This window comes from Durio zibethinus, chromosome 12, assembly GCF_047325235.1.
Source record: "Durio zibethinus cultivar Kanyao isolate XHJ-2024 chromosome 12, ASM4732523v1, whole genome shotgun sequence".
Lineage (NCBI taxonomy): Eukaryota > Viridiplantae > Streptophyta > Magnoliopsida > Malvales > Malvaceae > Durio > Durio zibethinus.
In genome coordinates this window covers 11,391,022-11,411,568 of record NC_143173.1, presented here as the reverse complement: position 1 = coordinate 11,411,568, position 20,547 = coordinate 11,391,022, and the positions used below count along the sequence as shown (strand labels likewise).

At 38.3% G+C, this 20,547-nt stretch overlaps 2 pseudogenes; both read right to left on the bottom strand.

Moving 5' to 3' along the window:
- Positions 1-2,639: 2,639 nt before the first annotated feature.
- On the bottom strand, positions 2,640-7,508 carry LOC149515688 (25S ribosomal RNA; annotated as a pseudogene).
- A 256-nt stretch (positions 7,509-7,764) lies between these two features.
- LOC149515687 (5.8S ribosomal RNA) lies at positions 7,765-7,901 on the bottom strand (annotated as a pseudogene).
- Positions 7,902-20,547: the final 12,646 nt, after the last annotated feature.

Genomic DNA, 20,547 nt, shown 5'->3' with positions numbered 1-20,547 from the left:
AGGGTTGAGGGTGTATGCACATGATGTGTGATGGGTGTTGGTCTTTAGCCCCTATATTAGCCCTTTATTCCCTAAGCAACCTTTATTGCTCATACCCCCTTAAAGAGTACAAGAGCTTTTTTAGGTTTACAACCAGTAGCCATTCAAGTGTCTAAAATAGAGATATTTTATTCAAATAGGCATAAAATCTATTACACTTCAATTTTTTAGCAAAAGTTTTTATGGATGCCAACAAAAATACAAGGATCACGTATGCTAAATTTGAGGTCAAAACTCCTTCTAAAAATTTTCAAAAAATCTTGAATTGGGAAAAAATTTAAAAATCATGAAAAATAAAAAACAAGTCATCTGGCCATGAAACTTCACATGAGGGCTTAAGGGACTATTATTATGAATTTACAAGCCTTAAAAATGGTATTGGCACGATAAAAATATGAAGATGTGCCTAAACCCACCTACTGCCTAATTATGGTGCATATGGTGCATGGTTCGGGCCTAGGTTACCTCACGTTGTATGTGACGCAGCATGTGCCAATGGTGTTCGAGGGAACTACCCATACAAAGGGCCAGACCAAGGGCCAACATGTCTCAATGATGGTTAAGGCACATATATATGTGCCATGGTCCACTTGCTAGTCTAAGCATAGAGGTTCTCTTTAAGTCGAGCAACAGTTTTGATTTTAAAGGGATAGGGTCCAACAGCCAGGAAAACTAGGCCTTAAGGCCTACTAAAGGCCTAAGTCACAGGAAACTAGCCTAAAACAGTGGTATTAACAGTGATCATGACTCAAAAAGCTTAAGCGCGATGTTCAAGTTTGATAAAATTGAGCCAGCCTTATGTACTAGTGCTGGTTTTCACTTATATGAATTTATAAGCCATAAAAATAGCATTGGCATGATAAAAATATGATGATGTGCCTGAACCAATCTACTGTCCGATCGTGGTGCACATGGTACATGGTTTAGGCCTAGAATACCCTTGCCTGATGTGTAGCCCAACATATGCCTATAGTGTGTAAGTGAATTACCCGCATAAAGGGCCAGTATATGCTAATGGTGGTCGAAGTATGTGCCAAGACCAAAGGCCAACATGTCTAATAGTAATCGAGGCATGTGCATGTGTCACGGTCTGTATGCTAGTCTAAGCTTAGAGGTTCTTTTCAAGTCAAAAAATAGTTTTGGTTCTAGAGGATAGGGTCCAACAACCAAAGAGATAAAGCCTTGAGGCCTACTGGATTCTTAGGTCATGGGAAACTAGCTCAAAATAATGGTATAGGCAGTGATCAAGTCTCTTGAGGCTCAAGCATGGCGTTTAGGTTCAACATAATTAAGCTAGGCCCAGGTGTAGGTACTGGTGAGAACTTATATTAATTTACAAGCCATAAAAATGCCACTGGCATGGTAAAAATATGAAGATGTGTCTAAAACCACCTACTATCTGATCATAGTATGCATGGTGTGCAGTCTAACATATGTTGATAGTATTTGAGGGAATTGCTCACACAAAAGGCTAGTATGTGCTAATGGTGGTCAAAGCATATGCAAAGACTGAAGGCCAACATACCCTAATGGTGGTCAAGGCATATGCATGTATCATGGTCTATAAGCTGGTCCAAGCCTAGGGGTTCTCTCCAAGTTGAAGTGTAGTTCTAGTTCCAGTAAGATAGGGTCTGATAGTCATAGGGACTAGGCCTTAAGGCCTACTATAGGCTTAGGTCACAGGAAACTAGCCCAAAATAGTGGTATGAGAGTAATCAAGACTACAGAGGCTCAGGCACAGTGTTCAGGTTTGGCAAAATTAAGCTAAGCCCAAGTGTGGATGCTGGTGAGCAATGCACAGATGCATGATTAGACTCAGGTGCAAGCACACCTGAACATAATCCTATAAGGATCAAATTTATGGGCTTCTAGAAGGCCCAGTATTGTAGTACAATCTTTGACAAGTTAGAATTATGATAAGTAGTTAAGTTTTGTAGGCTGACTTAGGCACACAAAGTTAATTCTCTGTCCAATGTTGCATGAAATTTAGCTTAAGGCTAAAGGTTATGACATATGCATCGAGCATCATTTCGTGCCAATGGCAATAAAAAGGCAGATAAGTGCCATAGGTAGGAGGGTCATGATACACATGTCGCACCAAGTGACAACATCTACCAAAGAGTTGTTTGAGGCAACAACACGTACTAAGGGCCTATTTGTGCCAATGGTGGTTGAGATAAGTGCTCACCGAAACATTGCTAGCATTTGCCAATGGTGTCTAAGGCAACATTCAATATGAAAGGTTTAGCATCTACTGATAGTGTTTGAGGTAAAAATGGGCTGAGATCTACCACTGATGCTGGATGTAATTACTGGCATAGCAACTAAGGGCTAGATGCAATTGATGGCATTCAAGGTAACAACTTATACTGGGGGCCAACATGTGTCAATGGAGATTAAGTCAAGTGCATGCATCGAAGGTGAGCCCGTCCTTTTAACAAATACTTAAGACATTTGGTTGCCGTTTACTTAGACACCCGAGGGAAATATGTCATCCTCTGATCGAATTGATTGTAATGGGGAACACCATTCATCCCCAACCCCATAGGGGTACAGTGTAAAAAAAAAGTAAGAGGGCTTTAGTGGGTGTAGGGGGAAAGATGAATCAAAGTGACAAAGGGCTGAGTCTTAATAGATCTTGATAGTAAGGCCACTCTGCCACTTACAATACCTCGTCACATATTTAAGTCATCTACAATAGATTTTACCCATCCCTTAGTGAGAATTGTACTCCAAAAAGGCCCATACAGTTTGTCCACCATGGGGGCTGTACCTATTACACATGCCCTTAGAGGCTATGGACCCTACTGAGGGTAGACAATCAGGCAGTAGACATGTGCATCGCTTTTAGCCTGGATTCTGACTTAGAGGCATTCAGTCATAATCCAGCACACGATAGCTTCACGTCGCTACCTTTTCAACCAAGCGCGATGACCAATTATGTAAACCAATGGTTCTTCTCGTACTAGGTTGAAATACTATTATGATGCTACTATCAATAAGGTAAAACTAATCTATCTCATGACAACTTAAACCTAGCTCTCATTTCCTATTAGTGGGTGAACAATCCAACACTTGGTGAATTCTGCTTCACAATGATAGGAAGAGCTGACATCGAAGGATCTAAAAGTAACGTTGCTATGAACACTTAGCTAAACAAGCCAATTAACCCTGTGGTAACTTTTCTAACACCTATAGCTTTAAATTTTAAAGGTCTAAAAGATCAATAGGCCACACTTTCATGGTTTGTATTCGAACTAAAAATCAAAATCAAACAAGCTTCTACCCTTTTATTCTATACAAAATTTTTGTTTTCATTGAGCTCAACTTAGGACACATGCATTATTTTTTAACAAATGTGCCACCTAGCCAAACTTCCTACCTAACAATGTCTTTCACCTGAATTGATCGAATGAAGTTGGCCTTAGGTCCAAAAAAAGGGGTCATGCCTTAACTTCAATTCATGAAATAAGTAAAATAACATTAAAAGTAGTGGTATTTCAATTTCGCTCTAGGGCTCCCATTTATCCTACACCTCTTAAGTCATTTCATAAAGTCGTACTAGAGTCAAGCTCAACAGGATCTTCTTTCTTTACTAATTTTGCCAAGCCCTTTCCTTTGGTTATGGTTTAATTGGATAGTAGACAAGGATAGTGAGAATCTCGTTAATCCATTCATGCGTGTCTTTAATTAGATGATGAGGTATTTGGCTACCTTATGTAAGTCATAGTTACTCCCACCATTTACCTATGCTTGGTTGAATTTCTTCACTTTGACATTCAAAGCACTGGCTAGAAATCATATTACATAAGCATCTGCAGGGACCATTATAATGCTTTGTTTTAATTAATAGTCAAATTTCCTTTGTCCATGCCAGTTTTGAATCAACTATTCATCACTCAAGGAAGTCCCCTGAAGAAGTTGTTCTTAGTCTATCCCTCGATCGACATGTGAAGACTTACTCTCACCATGGGTACAACTCAAACAGTGCACCATTTATAGACAAGTTTGAGATTGGGACCCCTATGCCTAACCCTCAGAGCCAATCTTTTTCTGGAGGTTATGGATCCATTTTGTCGACTTCCCTTACTTGCATTATTCCATTGACCAAAAGTTGTTCACCTTGGAGACCTGATGCAATTATAAGTACAATCAAACACAAACGGCATTTCATCTTTTAGATTTTTAAGGGTAGTCAGGGGTGCATTGAACACTGTGTGACATGCGATGCTTTTTCAACCGTTAGACCCTACCTTTGGCTAAGTCGTTTCCAAGGTAAGCAAGCCATGAAATAGAAAAGTTAACTCTTTCTAAGGCCTTACTAACATCTTTAGACTTCTTAATGTTGTTGTCAACCATTGTGTCCTAGTTTAAGAATTTTAACCTAATTTTTCAAAGCTTATGCTAGATACACTATCAAATGGGTTTTCCCATCTCTTTGGATTGACTAACCCATATGCAATTGCCATTCACATGGAACCTTTTCTTTCTTCGACCTTCAAAGTTCTTATTTGAATATTTGCTATCATTACCAAGATTTACACTGATAACTGTTTTGCCTGGGTTCAAACCTTAGGTTTTACGGTGACTATCATGCCCTCTTACTTATCGAGACTCAGCCTTTACCTCGATGATCGAGTATTGGTTGTGCACTTAAATGCCATCCATTTTCAGGGTTAGTTGATTTGATAAGTGAGTTGTTATACACTCCTTAACATATTTTAACTTTCATGACCATCATTCTACTGTCTTAATCAACCAACACCTTTTTATGGGTTTTAGGTTAACGTGCAATTGGGCACCTTAACTCAACTTCAATTCATCTTGCATCGTCAGTTTTGCTTACCAAAAATGGCTTACTTAGAGCTTTCGATTCCATGGCATAGCTTAATAAAGCAGCCGCACTATCCTACCTATTTAAAGTTTGAGAATAGGTCAGAAGTGTTGTACCCTTGATGCCTCTAATCATTGACTTTACAGGATAAAACTCGCTAAAGACTCCAGCTATCTTATGGGAAACTTTAAGAGAACCAGTTACTAGATGATTTGATTAGCCTTTCACCCCTATATCCAAGTCAGATGAATGATTTACATGTTAGTATTACTACAGGCCTCCATTAGAGTTTTCTTTGGCTTTGTCCCGTTTAGGTACAATTTACCATCTTTTGGGTTCTAATAGGCATGTTCACACTTGAACCTTTCTCAAAAGATCAAGGTTAGTCAACGGTGCACCCATAAAAGATCCCATCAATCAACTTTCTCATGTCTTATTGGTTTTTAAGCCTGTTGACTCACACGCATGCCAAACTCCTTAGTTCTTATTTCAAAATTGGCCAAATGAAGAGTTAGTAGGCCAATACTAAGAACACATAAGTGCTGAAGCACACCAAGATGGCATGTGCTGCATTCCATAATAATGATAACGATGTCTCTATAGGTATTTGAAAGCTTGAGCTTAAGCTAACACCGTGACCCACATCAATCCTCACCTCAAGCTGATTGATGGACCAGCTTTTACTATTCTACATCTGATTGAGGCATACTATCGACCCTCATCTACTTTCCTTCCAACAATTTCAAGACTCGATGGTTCACAGAATTCTAAAATTCACACCAAATATTGCATTTTGCTATGTTCTTCATCAATGAGAGAGCTAAGATATTTGTTACTATGAGTCATTTTGGTTTTTCATGAAAAAGGGTGCCACGGTGCTACTCGCACATGCATCGTAAATGCAAGGCTTTTTATCTAGCTTCGGGTGATGATACTAATCATTTCATCCACCCAAAAGGTAGAATAAAGTAATCATAATACACATTTGAGGCCAAATAGGGCTCGAGGCATAGAGGCACCCTTGCCCCTTTGATGTTTCATTAATGTGTTCGTAGGTCATTCATTAAGCTTGTTTTGATAACAATCCTTTCGTAGGTTCACTTATGAAAACCTTGTTATGACTTATTCTTCTCTAAATAATAAGGTTCAGTGGATTTCTTGCAATGTCCCAGATAGCAAACCATTTATGTCACCATGATCCAAATACTTTACCAGACCATTCAATCGATAAAAGCAATAAGCGGTGTGTATAAAAGGTAAAAACATAATCAACGCAAGCTGATGACTCACGTTTACTAGGAATTCCTCATTGAAGACCAACAATTGCAATGATCTATCCCCATTATGATAAAATTTTAAAAATTACCCAAGCTTGTCGACTAAGGCTATAGACACATTGAATATATCAGCGTAGTGCACATGTGACCCAAAACATTTAAAGACATCATAAACCTATTATTGCCTTAAACTTTCTTGGCTCATGTGGCCACAGTCTTTCTAAGAAGGTAGCCATGAAAGATCACCTATGTATAGCTAGTTAGCAGGCTAAGCTCTTATTTCGAGTATCATCCATTAAAGTTTGAGAAGAGGTCGAGGGTGTTATATCCCCGATGCCTTTAATCATTGGCTTTAACTAATAAAACTTACTAAAGGCTCTAGCTATCATAAGGGAAACTTCAAAAAGAAATAGCTTCTAGATGATTCGATTAATCTTTCACTTCTATACCTAAGTCAAATGAATGATTTGTATGTTAGTGTAGCCGTGGTCCTCCATCAGAGTTTCCTTTGGCTTCGTACCGCTCAAGTATAGTTCACCATCTTTTAGGTCTCAACAAGCATGCTCGCACTCAAACTCGTCTCAAAAGATCAAAGTCAGTCGGTGGTGCACTGAAAAAGGTTCCCACTAATCAGTTTCCTTACGTTTTATGAGTTTTCTAGGCTATTGACTCACACACATGTTAGACTCTTTAGTCAATATTTTAAGACAGGTTGAATAGGGAGTCCACAGGCCAATGTCGAAAGCACGTGGGTGTCGAAACACGCGAAGACAGTGTGTGTTGCATTCTATAATCATGATGATGATGTCTCCATAGGCATATCAAAAGCTTAGGCTTGGGCCACCATCGTGACCCGTATTGGTCTATGCTAGAGTAGATCAGTGGACCAGCTCTCACTATTCCATAATTGACCAGAGCATATTGTTGACCCCTATTTGCTTCTCTCTTAACAATTTCAAGCACTTTTTGACTTTTTTTTCAAAGTTTTTTTCATTTTTCCCTTACGATACTTGTTAATTATCAATTTCTCACTCGTATTTAGTCTTGGATGAAATTTACTACCCGATTGGGGTTGTATTCCCAAACAACCCGACTCACAGATAGCACTTTATGATGTAACAAAGTCTAAGAACAATGGGACTTTCAGCCACTTTAGTGCCTTTTTCCAAGGGACCTGGGCCCAGTCTACCTTTAAGGACACTTTTCCAAACAATAATTCGAACATCGAGGGTGTTTAATTTTCAAGCTGGGCTATTCCTGATTCGTTTGCCTTTACTAGGGTAATCCTGGTAAGTTTCTTTTTCTCCACTTATTGATATGCTTAAACTTAATGGGTAATCTTGCCTAACCGGGGGTTACGATGCAAGCATCAATCGAGCAATGTGAACATAGATCGAGCAATGCAAGCATCGATTGAGTGATATGGAAGGTCTAATAGGGTCTAGATAGACAACGAGCATACGTCACCGAAGATAAGGCATATAGTGAGCTTTACCACATTCGATCATAGTGTTATATCATTATCAAGTGTTAGGAGCATGCACCATCATTGGAAGCCATCTTTCACCCCCTCAACTAAAGCCCATTGGGCGAAAGGTTGGGGGCTACGATGCATGACACCCAAGATGGCTTAAGGCGTAACTTGTGTTTAAAGATTTGATGGTTCATAAAATTATGTAATTTATAGCAAGTATCATATTTTGCTACGTTCTTGATTAATTCAAAAGTCGAGATATCCATTGTTGAGTGTCATTTTGGTTTTTCACGATAAAAGGAGCAATAGTGCTACCTACGCACACACTGTCAATGGGATGATGACAGCACATGCACTCTTTTTCATTTCAATTCTTTGGCATAATTCACACCAAGGGTTCATTATTTGGCCACGGGCGATGATGCCAATTGTTTCATCCATCTAGGAGGTGAACTAAAGTGACCATCATGCATGTCTAGGGTCAAAAAGGGCTTGGGGCAATAGGCACTCTTACCCTCTTAGATTTTTATTAACATGTCTGTAGGTCATTCATTAAGTTGGCTTTGACAATGATCCTTCCACAAGTTCACCTATGAAAACCTTGTTACAATTTTTCCTTCTTCTAAATGATAATGTTTAATAAACTTTTTATGATGTTACGAGCAGCGAATTATCCATGTCGCCATGATCCAAACACTTTACTAGACTATTCAATCCGTATGAGCAATAAGAGGTGTGTACAAAAGATAAGAACATAGTTAACGTGAGCTGATGACTCACGTTTACTAAGAGTTCCTTGTTAAAGACCAACAATTATAATGATCAATCCCCATAACGATGAAATTTCAAATATTACTCAAGCCTATTGGCCAAGGCTATAGACTCATTGAATACATGGGTGTAGTGTACATGCGACCTAGAACATTTAAAGGTATCATAAACTTGTTATTGTCTCAAACTTCTTTTAGCCTAAATAGCCATAATCCCTTTAAGAAGCTAGCCATGAAGGATCACCTCCACATAGCTGGTTAGCAGGCTGAAGTGTCATTCGTTAATGGAATTAACTAGACAAATCGCTCCACCAATTAAAAACAACCACTCACCACCACCCATAGAATTAAGAAAAAGCTCTCAGTCTATCAATCCTTACATGTCTAGACCTAGTAAGTTTTCTCCTGTTGAGTCAAATTAAGCTACAAGCTCTATTTTTTATGGTGCCCTTTCGCCAATTCCTTTATGTTTTAGCCTTGCAACTATTCTCCCCCTAGAACCTAAAAAAACTTTGATTTCTTATAAGGTGTCAAATGAAAGATGGTAAAATATGTAGTTTCCATTAACTTACATATGCAACACAAGATCTCGATCGCATCTTTAAGGTACAAAGACCACATGAAAAGATATTAAAGAGGATGATGGGTCGACAGTTTGATGCGTCGAGCATAAAGCTTGCTAACATGCATAACCATAGCACCATTTATATGTCTATTGCATACAAGTGGTGGCATCCATGCATATCGAACCACAACCCACCTAATCAATTACTCGATAAGCGAGCAGAGGAAATGACATATGAGGTCATGCCATAACAGCTTGGCATAGGAAAAACACAAGTAAGTGCTACAAGACTGCCCTTACCATCTAATAGTCAACGTCAGCATGACACCACCAATGCTTAGTTTGGTCGAGATCACACATAAAAACTCAGCTATCACCACCCTAGGGGGATGTTGCATAATTCAAAGACTTGTTCCTAGGGTCCTGGGTAGTGTCAACTGCATGTATGAGCTTAACTAAGCTAAGGCATTTTTAGGGTCGATGAAAAAAGACCATAAGACTACCAAATACCTGAAAAACTTGGCCAAACCAAGCTCGCAACTACAGCTTCTACTTACACCAACCCAGGGAGTTGTTGCTTAATTTAGAGACTTAGTTTTGGGGTATGGGGTAGCATCAACCACAGACACAGGCTTGAGCTTGACCTTTTTTAAATGCACACCAATTGGTTGAGGCCATGGGCTCCTATAGGTCACCAGAGCAACTAGTTTTCAGATAACACAGCTTGAATTTTACCCTAGGGACATTGCCATGGATGTACGCAATGAGAGGCCCATCACATACACCTACTCCTCCTATAAGAAGGAAAATGGATGCATGAACAACCACCTCTTAAATAGCATAAGAAATTTTACAGATATACTAGCAGTAGATATTAAAGTGTCTGAAATGGTGATGCTTTTTTCAAGTAGGCATATCCTACACCCAGGGTCTGTTTGTACCGATGGTGGTTGAGGTATATGCCCATACTAAAGCCCAGCGTATGTTAATGGTGTTTAAGGTAACTATTCACATAAAGGGTCATCTTCTTTCGAGGCTGATCGAAACACGTGATAGCACTAAAGGCCAGCATATATTGATGGTGACCAAAATAAGTGCTCATACCAAAGGCCAACTTATGTCGATGATGGTCGAGGTAAGTACCTATACCAAAGGCCAGCTTGTGTCGACAATGGTTGTGACGTATGCTCGCACCATGCATTAACTTGTGCTAATGATGGTCGAGATCTTAGCCGAAGTTTGATTCTAAAGTACGATGCACACATTAAGCTCAAGCATGTGCTAGTGCCATATTTTTTTGCTTAGAGCACCATTATCGAAGCATCACTAGAGAACCTGACGGGCAACATTAAAGTTCTGGTGATTAAAAGATGGGGTAAGGGTGTACATATATAATATGCAATGGGTGTTGGTTTTTGGCCTTTATATTGACCTCATATCCCTTAAGTAACCTCGATTACTCACACCCCTTAAAGAGCATAAGAGCTTTTATAGATTTACAGCCAATAGCCATTCAAATGTCTAAAATTGAGACACTTTTTAAATGGCCATAAAATTTTTTATATTTTTATTTTTTAGTTAAATTTTTTTATGGATACAAAAAAAAATACAAGAATCATGTAAACCAAATTTGGGGTAGAAACTCTTTCTAAAAAAATTTAAAAAAATCTCAAATTTTAAAAAATTTATAAAAACCATGAAAAATAGAAAACAAGTTATCTTGCCATGAAACTTCACATGAAGGCTTAGGGGATTTTTATATGAAATTACAAGCCATAAAAATAGCATTGGCATGGGTAAATTATGAAGATGTGCCTGAACCCATCAACTGCTTGATCATGATACGCATGTTATGTAGCTCAACCTAAAATACCCTTGTATGGTGCATAGCCTAGCATGTGTTGATGGTTTTCGAGGGAACTACCCATACAAAAGTCCATAATGTGCCGAGAACAAGGGCTAACATGTCTCGACGTTAGTCAAGGCATGTGCATATGGCACGATCCACATGCTGGTCTAGGCCCAAGAGTTTTTCCATGTCGAGTAGTTTCGATTCTAGGGGAACAAGGTTCGATAGCTAGGAAGACCAGGCCTTAAGGCCTGTTGGAGGCCCAGGTCATGGAAACTAGCTTAGAATAGTTGTATTGACAGTGATCAAGACTCGAAAGGCTCAAGCATAGTGTTTAGGTTTGGTAAAATTGAGCCAACCCTATGTGCGAGCATTAGTGAGCACTTACGTGAATTTACAAGCCATAAAAATGACATTAGCATGATAAAAAGATGAAGATAAGTCTAAACCTACCTACTGCTCGATCATGGCATGTATGGTGTACAGCATAGGCCTAAGATACCTTACATAGTACGTGACCCAACATATGCTGATGGTGTTCGAAGGAACTACCCGCATAAAAGGGCTAGCATGTGCTGAGACCAAAGACTAACATGTCTAGATGATGGTCAAGGCAAATGCATGTGTCATGGTTTGTATATTGGTCTAAACCCAAGGGTTATTTTTTAGTCGAAGAGCCATTCTGATTTTAGAAGAACAGGGTCTAATAGCCAGAAAGATTAAGCTTTGAGGCCTACTAGAGGCTTAAGTCATGAGAAACTAGCTTAAAATAGTGGCATTAACAATGATCAAGACTTAAAAGGCTCAAGCATAATATTCAGGTTTGATAAAATTGAGCTAACCCCAGGTATGGAAACTGGAGAGTGCTTATATGAATTTACAAGCTATAAAAATGGTATTGGCACAGTAGAAATATGAAAATGTGCCTAAACTCACCTATTGTCCAATCATGGTATGCATGGTGAATGACTTAGGCCCATAATACCTTTACGTGGTGCATGACCTAGTATATGCTAATGTTGCTAAAGGGAATTACCCACACAAAGGGCTACCATATGCCAATAGTGGTTAAAGCAAGTGTCGAGACCAAAGGTCAACATGTCTTGATGATAGTCGAGGTATATGCATGTGTCATAGTTCACATGCTGGTCTAGGCTCATAGGTTCTCTCTGAGTCAAAGAGCAATTTTGGTTCTAGTAGGATAGGGTCCAATAACTAAGGGAACTAAGTCTTGAGGCTTCCTAGAGGCCCAAGTAGTAGAGAACTAGCCTAAAACAATGGTATTGGTAGTGATCAAGACTCTAAAGGCTTAAGCACAATGCTTTGGTTTAGCAAAATTGAGCCAGCCCTAGGTGTAGGGGCTGATGAGCGCTTATATAAATTTACAAGCCATAAAAATGGTATTAACACAATAAAAATATGAAGATATACCTACGCTCACCTACTGCCCGATCATGATGCATAGATACAGGTGCTGGTGAACGCTTATATTAATTTACAAGTCATAAAAATGGCATTGGCATGACAAAAATATAAACGTGTGCCTGAACCCTTCTACTACCTGGTTATGATACACATGGTGCATAACTAGAGCCCAGGATAGCCTCATATGGTGTACAGCCCAACATATGCCAATGGTGTTTTAAGGGAACTGCCCATATAAAAGGCCAAAATGTGGTAAGACCAAGGGTCAACATGTCTTGATGGTGGTCGAGGCATGTGTTTATGTCATAATCCATATGCTAGTCCAGGTCTAAAGGTTTTTTCTGAGTTGATGAGTAGTACGAATTCTAAAGGGATAGGGTCTGATGGCTAAGGGATAGGCCTTGAAGCTTATTGAAGGCTTAAGCTATAGGGAACTAGCCCAGAACAGTGGTATTAGTTATAATCAAAACTTGAGAAACTCTAGCACGGTGTTCAAGTTTAGTAAAATTTTTACCAACCTTAAATACGGGCATTGGTGAGCACTTATATGAATTTATAAGTCATAAAAATGGCATTGACATGGTAAAAATATAAAGATGTACTTAAACCTACCTATTCCCTGTCCGTGCAGTTTAGGCCCAAGATACTCTTGCATGGTATATGGCCCAACATGTGCTGATGATGTTTGAGGGAATTGCCTGTACAAAGTGTCTACATGTGCCGATGCTGATGGTGGTCAAAGCAAGTGCCGAGATTAAAGGCTAACATGTCTCGATGGTGGTCGAGGCATATACGTGTATCATAATCTATATGCTAGTCCAAGCCCAAGGGTTTTCTTCAAGTTAAGGAGTAGTTTTAATTCTAGCGAGATAAGATTCAACAACCAGGGAAACCAAGCCTTGAGGTCTACTAGAGGCTCAGGTTATAGAGAACCAGCCTAGAATAATGGTATGGGCAGTGATCAAGTCTTCAAAGGTTCAGGCACAATGTTTAAGTTTGACATAATTAAGCTAGGCCTAGGTGTGGGCACTGGTGAGCACTTATATGAATTTACAAGCCATAAAAATGCCACTGGCATAATAGAAATATGAAGATGTACCTGAACCTACCTACTACTCGATCATGGTACGCATGGTACATGGCTCAAGCTTAGTATTTGCATGGTTTGTAGCCTAACATGTGTCAATGGTGTTCGAGGGAACTACTCGCACAAAGGGCCAACATGTGTTGATGGTGGTCAAAGCATGTACCAAGACCAAAGGCCAATATGCTCCTTAAGAGGTTGAGGTATATGCATGTATCACAATCTATATGTTGGTTTAGGCCTAGAGGTTTGCTCCAAGTTGAAGATCAGTTTCAATTTTAACGAGACAAGGTTCGATAGTTGAAGGGACTAAGCCTTGAAGCCTATTGTATGCCTAGGTTACGAGGAACTAGCCTATAAGGTATAGGCAGTAATCAAGACTTCAGAGGCTTAGGCACAGTGTTCAGGTTTGCAAAATTGAGCAAGCCCAAGTGTAGTGCTAGTGAGCGATGCACCAATATATAGACAAACCTAGGTGTGAGCACACTTGAACACAATCTTAGGAGGATCAAATTTATGGGTTTATAGAAAACATAGTACTTAGCACAATCTTTGACAAGCTAGAACTTGAGTTTTATAGGCTAACTTAGGCACATGGAGTCAATTCCCTATCCAAGGCCACACAAAGTTTAGCTTAAGACCAGACCCTATGACATATGCACCAAGCGTCATTTCGTGCGTATGGTGATCAAGGGGAAGACAAGTGCTTTAGGTGGAAGGGTCATAGTACACATATCGTACCAAGTGTCAACATCTGCCAAAGAGGTGTTTAAGGTAACAACCCACACCAAAAACCCTCTTGTGCCAATAGTGGTTAAGGTTAGTGCCAACACAAACATTGCCAGCATCTGGCAATGGTGTCAAGGCAACATCCTACACGAAGGGGTTAGCATCTATTGATAGTGTTCAAGGTAAAAATGGGCCAACATCTGTCAATAGTGTTAGATGTAATTGCTCATGCAATAACCGAGGGCTAGATGCAATCAATAACGTTTGAGGCAATAACCCGTATTAGGGGCTTGATGCTGAAAATTGATGTTTAAGTTGTTTAAAAGTTTATGCAAATAGAAAAACTCATAAAAAAGATAACTCACAATGATTTGAATAATGACAGAATATGATTATTGGATTAAAAAAGATAAAAGTTCACCACCAAGACTAGAAACTAAGGGATACAAAAATACTACCCTAAAAATTCTAATTAAAGATACAAAATAATAAAAGTTCATCACTCTAGAAAATCCATCTAAGAGATATAAAACTTGAAGAACAATCTAGAAGATTGCCTAAGGATAAATAAAACTCCATTCTATTTTTTCCAAAGAATAATAAAAAATATATAGGCTAGGAACATCCCTTCAATCATGGAAACTTTCAGATTGCATTACTAGAATCATACTTAAAATCATGAGATTTGCATGTAAACATAATTTACCCATTTACTCCTGAACCTGACCACAATCCTAATCATATTCATGATCTTCTTTTTCAGCTAGTGTGAACGTAATCTTCCTATTCCAACCCACCTTATTTATGTATGAATTTGGACTAAGGACAAGCCTATATTATTTTTAGACAAGTTTGCCTTAGTCTCAGCCTAAGTTGTATTATGTGCAAACACTCTAGTGTCAATCTCTTCTAGTTGAAAAAAACTTGTCCTTAAGTTTTAACTAGTATTCTCGCTATAGAAGGGTGACAAATCAGCAACATTGAAGGTGGAAGATACTTCATAAGTGTCAGGAAGCTCTATCTTGTAGGCATTTTTCCTAATGCATTGGAAAACTCTAAATGGATCATCTACCTTAGGTTGTAATTTACCAAACTTTCTAGGAGGAAATCTCTCTTTTCGTAAGTTAATCCATACCAAATCACATTCTTTGAACTTCACATGTCTTCAATGCATACTATTACCTTTTTATATTTTTTATTTTTTTGTAAAATTCTATTCTAAACCTATTCATGAAATATTTTAATACTCTTGGCTCTTTTTTCTACATTTCCATCAAAATGCTAGTTAGTATAAAATTGAATTAAATCCAAAGGACAGATTGCATTATTACCAAGAATAATTTCAAAAGGGTTGTAACCAATGGGTAGAATGATTTTTAGGATAAGGTCTATGCAATGTTAAATGTCCTTCATTGATGGTAGACCAGCTGGTAACTCTTCCTAAACAGCTTTTTAAAATTCTATCAATAATGGTTGCATCACTGTAGAGGGCTCATCACTATCTTTATTCTTTTCAATCAGCATCAGAGCATACATAGTACTACCTATTTTAATTTCTTTTCTATAATTGATCTTGGTAAATAGCTGTTTCTTTTCCATTTAGTTAGTTTTGACATCACCATGGGCTTAGTAGGACCTAGGATGATTTTGTATCCATCTTTCACAAATGTGTAAGTGTTGTGATAACCATCATAAATAACCTTCCTGTCATAATGCCAAAGTCTTTCGAGCAGTAAATGACAAGCATCCATTAGAGCTACATCACATCACACCACACTTCATTCTTGTATTATTTTTCTATGGAAAAAGAAACCAAACACTTCTTGCTAACCTTGATTTCATGTTTTTTTATAGCCAAGACAGCTTATATGGTTGGGGGTGATCCACTACTTTGAGGCCTAATTTCTGCCCATAAAGGTAGAAATAACATTTTCAAAACTTTCACTATCAATTATAACATCACATACCTTCCCATGGGTAGTACATCAAGTGTGAAACACATTTTTGTGCAACCAATCTTTTTTTTTAGTAGGTACGGTACTCAAGCTACATTGTATGACTAAGGATTCTTTACAATCGCCATAGGTCACCTCTTTCTCTTCTTCAAGGTTTTGATCCTCTTTAGCCAGTTGCTTTTCATTTTCCTTTAAGTTTTCCTCTACTAGAGTCACAATCTTCCTATTAGAACATTTTGAGGCAATGTGTTAAAGCCCTTGACATTTAAAGCACTTTTTGGTTTGTTCACTAGATTAAGGCTTGCCTTTTTGAGACTCAAATCTCAAATTGCTACCATGGGCCTCTTTTTGTTATTTTTCTACTTTTAGGGTAAGCTTGCATACATCATTATAAGTCCAATAGGGTTGTAGTTGTACCACATATATTATTTCAATCTTCAATCCTCCAAGATACCGGGCAATAGTCTGCTTCTCTTATTCCATCAATTCATACTTTAACATGAAGTGGTCAAACTCAATTGTATACTCCTTTACTAAGAGATCTTTTTGCTTCAAGTTATAGAGCTTAAGGAAGACATATTGCCAAAAGTTATCTGAGAGATACTTTCTATTTAACTCTCTTTTCATCTTCTCTCAAGTTGTAATTTTTCTCCTGCCTTCTCTTTCCCTTTGCTTCTTTAGATTTTCCCATCAAAAAAATGCATGCTTTCTGAGTTTGATGGCCACTAGCCTTACCTTGCGATGTTCAAGGGTATCATGGTATTCAAATATGCATTCCGCTAGGTGTAGCCAATCTAAAAATTCTTCAAGTTACATCTTTCTCTCGAACTTAGAAATTTCTATCTTTGGATTGAATATGCTAGGTTGAAATTGGTTTCTATGTAAATAGTCTCTAATTTGTCGTGGGTGAGATAGGGTGCTATCATCAAAATCACTATTGTTTCCATGGAATGGATTGGTTTCTCTTTCATTTTCTTCGTTTCTCCTTTGTTGCCTCCTTATCTCTTCTCTCTCTTCTTATATATGCAACCAATGTTGTAGTTGAAGGATCTGTTGTTGCATCTCCTTTATAAGGGCATCCATTGGGTCAATATTGGTAGTTACTGCAATACCGATTTTAGCTTTAACCTCTTCTGATGGTGCTTGATAATGATGACCTACCATAGCTCTAATACCGATTTGATGCCAAAAATTGATGTTTGAGTTGTTGAAGAGTTTCTACAAATAGAAAAAATCACAAAGAAGACAACTCATAAGGATTTGAATAATGACAGAATATGATTATTAGATTAAAAAAGATAAAAGTTCACTACCAAGACTAGAAACTAAGGGATACAGAACACCACCCTAAAAATTCTAATCAAGGATACAAAACAATTAAAGTTCACTATTCTAGGAAATCAACCTAAGAGATACATAACTTAAAAATAATCTAGAAGATTACCTAAGGATAAATAAAACTCTATTATGCCTTTTACCAAAGAATAATAGAAAATATATAGCCTAGGAACATCCCTCCAAGCATGGAAACTTTTAGATTGCATTGCTAAAATCATGCCTAAAATCATGAGATTTGCATGTGAACATAATCTGTCCATTTACTCCCAAACCTAACCACAATTTTATTCATATTCATGATCTTCTTTTTCAACTAGTGTGAATGCAATCTCTCTATTTCAACCCACCTTATTTATGTATGGATTTGGACCAAGGATAGACCCCTCCTATTTTTAGATAAGTCTACCTTAGTCTCAGCCTAAGTTGTATGATGTGCAGACACTTCGATGTTAGGGTCGGTGTATATCGATAAAGATCAAAGCAGGTGCCTACATCAAGGGTGAGCCCATCCCTATAACAAATATCGAGGGTATTTGGTTACCATTTACTAGGATGCCTTAGGAAGGGATGTCATCGTCTGACCAAATCAGTTGTAATAGGGAACACCATTCATCACTAACCCCAAAAGGGTGTAGTGTGAAAAAATAAAGTGAAAGTGTTTTGATGGGTGTAAAGGGAGGGACGAATCAAAGTGGCAAAGGACTAAATCGTACTGGATCACGGTAGTAAGGCCATTCTACCACTTACAATATCCCATCACATATTTAAGTCATCTGCAAAGGATTCTACTCGTCTCACGATGGAAATTGAGCTCTAAAAAGCTCGCACAACTTGTCCACTATGGGGACTACACCTACGACATGTGTCTTTATGGGCTATGGGCCCCTATTATGGGTCGGTAATTGGGCATTGAGCATGTGCATCACTTTTAGCCTAAATTCTAACTTAGAGGCATTCAATCATAATCCAGCATATGTAGCTTCATGCCACTGGCTTTTTAATCAAGCACGATAACCAATTGTGCAAATCAACGATTCTTCTCGTACTAGGTTGAATTACTATTATGATACTACCATTAATAGAGTAAAACAACCTATCTCACGATGGTCTAAACCTAACTCACATTCCTTATTAGTGGGTGAATAATCCAGCTTTTAGTGAATTTTACTTTGTAATGATAGGAAAAGGCAATATCGAAGGATTAAAAAGCAATGTTGCTACAATGTTTTGTTACCACAAGCCACTTATCCCTATGGTAACTTTTCTAACACCTCTAGCTTCAAATTTTGAAGGTCTAAAATATCGATAACCTATGCTTTCATGGCTCATATTCATACTAGAAATCAAAATTAAATAAGCTTTTACCTTTTTGTTTAACATGAGATTTTTGTTCTTCTTAAGCTCATCTTAAGACATTGGCATTATCTTTTAACAGATGTGCCACCCTAGCCAAACTCTCTACTTATCTAGGCTCAATTCAGTTTTACCAAAATGAACACCGTGCTTGAGCTTTTAGAGTAATGATCATTGTCCATATGACTGTTCTAGGTTAGTTCTAGTAACCTAGGCCTTAGGTACGCCTCAAGGCCTCATCTTCCTAACTGTTGGATCCTATCCTGCTAAAAGTAGAATTGTTCCTTAACTTAGAGAAAATTTTTGTGCTTAAACCAACTTACATACCGTAACATATGCATATGCTTCGACCATCATTGGGATATGTTGGTCTTCGATCTCGGTATATGCTTTGACCGTTATTGGCACATGTTGGCCCTTTGTGTGAGCAATTTTTTTAAACACCATCAGCATATACTAGGCTATGCATCATGCAAACCCAGTGCCTACACCTAGACCTAACCCAATTCTACCAAACATGAATACCCTATTTAAGCCTTTAGAGTCTTGATCATTGCCTATACCATTGTTTTGGGCTAGTTCCCCACATCTTCGACCTTCAGTAGGCCTTAAGGGATGGTCCCTCTAGCTATCGAACCTTATCCCACTAGAACTAGAATTGCTTCTTAACTCAAAGAAAACTCTTGGGCTTGGACTAGCTTACAGACCATGACACATGCACATGCCTCGACTACCATTGAGATATGTTAGTCTTTGGTCTCAATAATTATTAACCACTATCGATACTTTTTAAGCTACACATTTATACAGGTATCTTGGGCTCAGGCCACGCACTATATGCACTACTATCGGGCAGTAGGTAGGTTCAAGCACATTTTTATATTTTTGCTATGCTAATGCCATTTTTATCACTTGTAAATTTATATAAGCACTCACCAATGCTTTTACCTAAGTCGTGCTTAATTTAGCCAAACATAAATATCGTGCCTGAGCCTCTAAGGTCTTGATCACTACCCATACCACTATTTTGGGATAGTTTACCTAAGCCTTTAGTAGTCGCCAAGGCTTGGTCTTCCTGGCTGTCAGACCCTATTTTACTATAATTGAAATTGCTTTCTGACTTAGAAAGAACCCCTAGGCCTAGACTAACTTACAAATTATGACGCATGCACATGTCTTAATTGGCCCGTAGTCTTGACACATGTTTCGACCATCATCGATACATGTTAACTGTCATGGTCAAACCCTGATATGTCTTAGTCTTACCATGACTAATCTTAAATTATGTAACTATCAAGACCTTATGGTCAGGGCAATGGTTCTAGCGCTGTACGTAGGCAGTGTAAGACCAAAAACATGTTGCTGATAAAATGTGTACGATGTGAGGCCTAGGCTCTAAGATACATAGATAAGTATGAGCCAATGGGTAAGTGAGCTGAAGCTTAGTAGCTAGTTAAGTCTACCGATTAAAGCCAAACGTAGGCACCCTCAAGTGGGGTGGTGGAGCAATGAGTAGAATCTAAAAATCATGATGACAAAAAAAAATCATTAAGCCTTAAGTTGGTGAAAGAAAGGCCTTGAGATGGCTAGAAAGAAAAATGTCCTTATTTCAAATAGTCTTATAGCTCCTGATAGGATAGCTAGGACAACTCTTATGCTTTTTATAAAGGGACGATTGGTGTTGGCCCTCTACCACCCCTTTAACCAATGAGCAAGCGAAGGTCTGGCTAGTTTGAAATAAGCTTTTCTTAGACACACATGATGTCTAGGTGGATGGGTATCGTTAGGTTATGAGTATGATGTGATGTCTTTTTTAGTCATAATAAACTCAATGATGGTCAAGGTCGACAAGCCT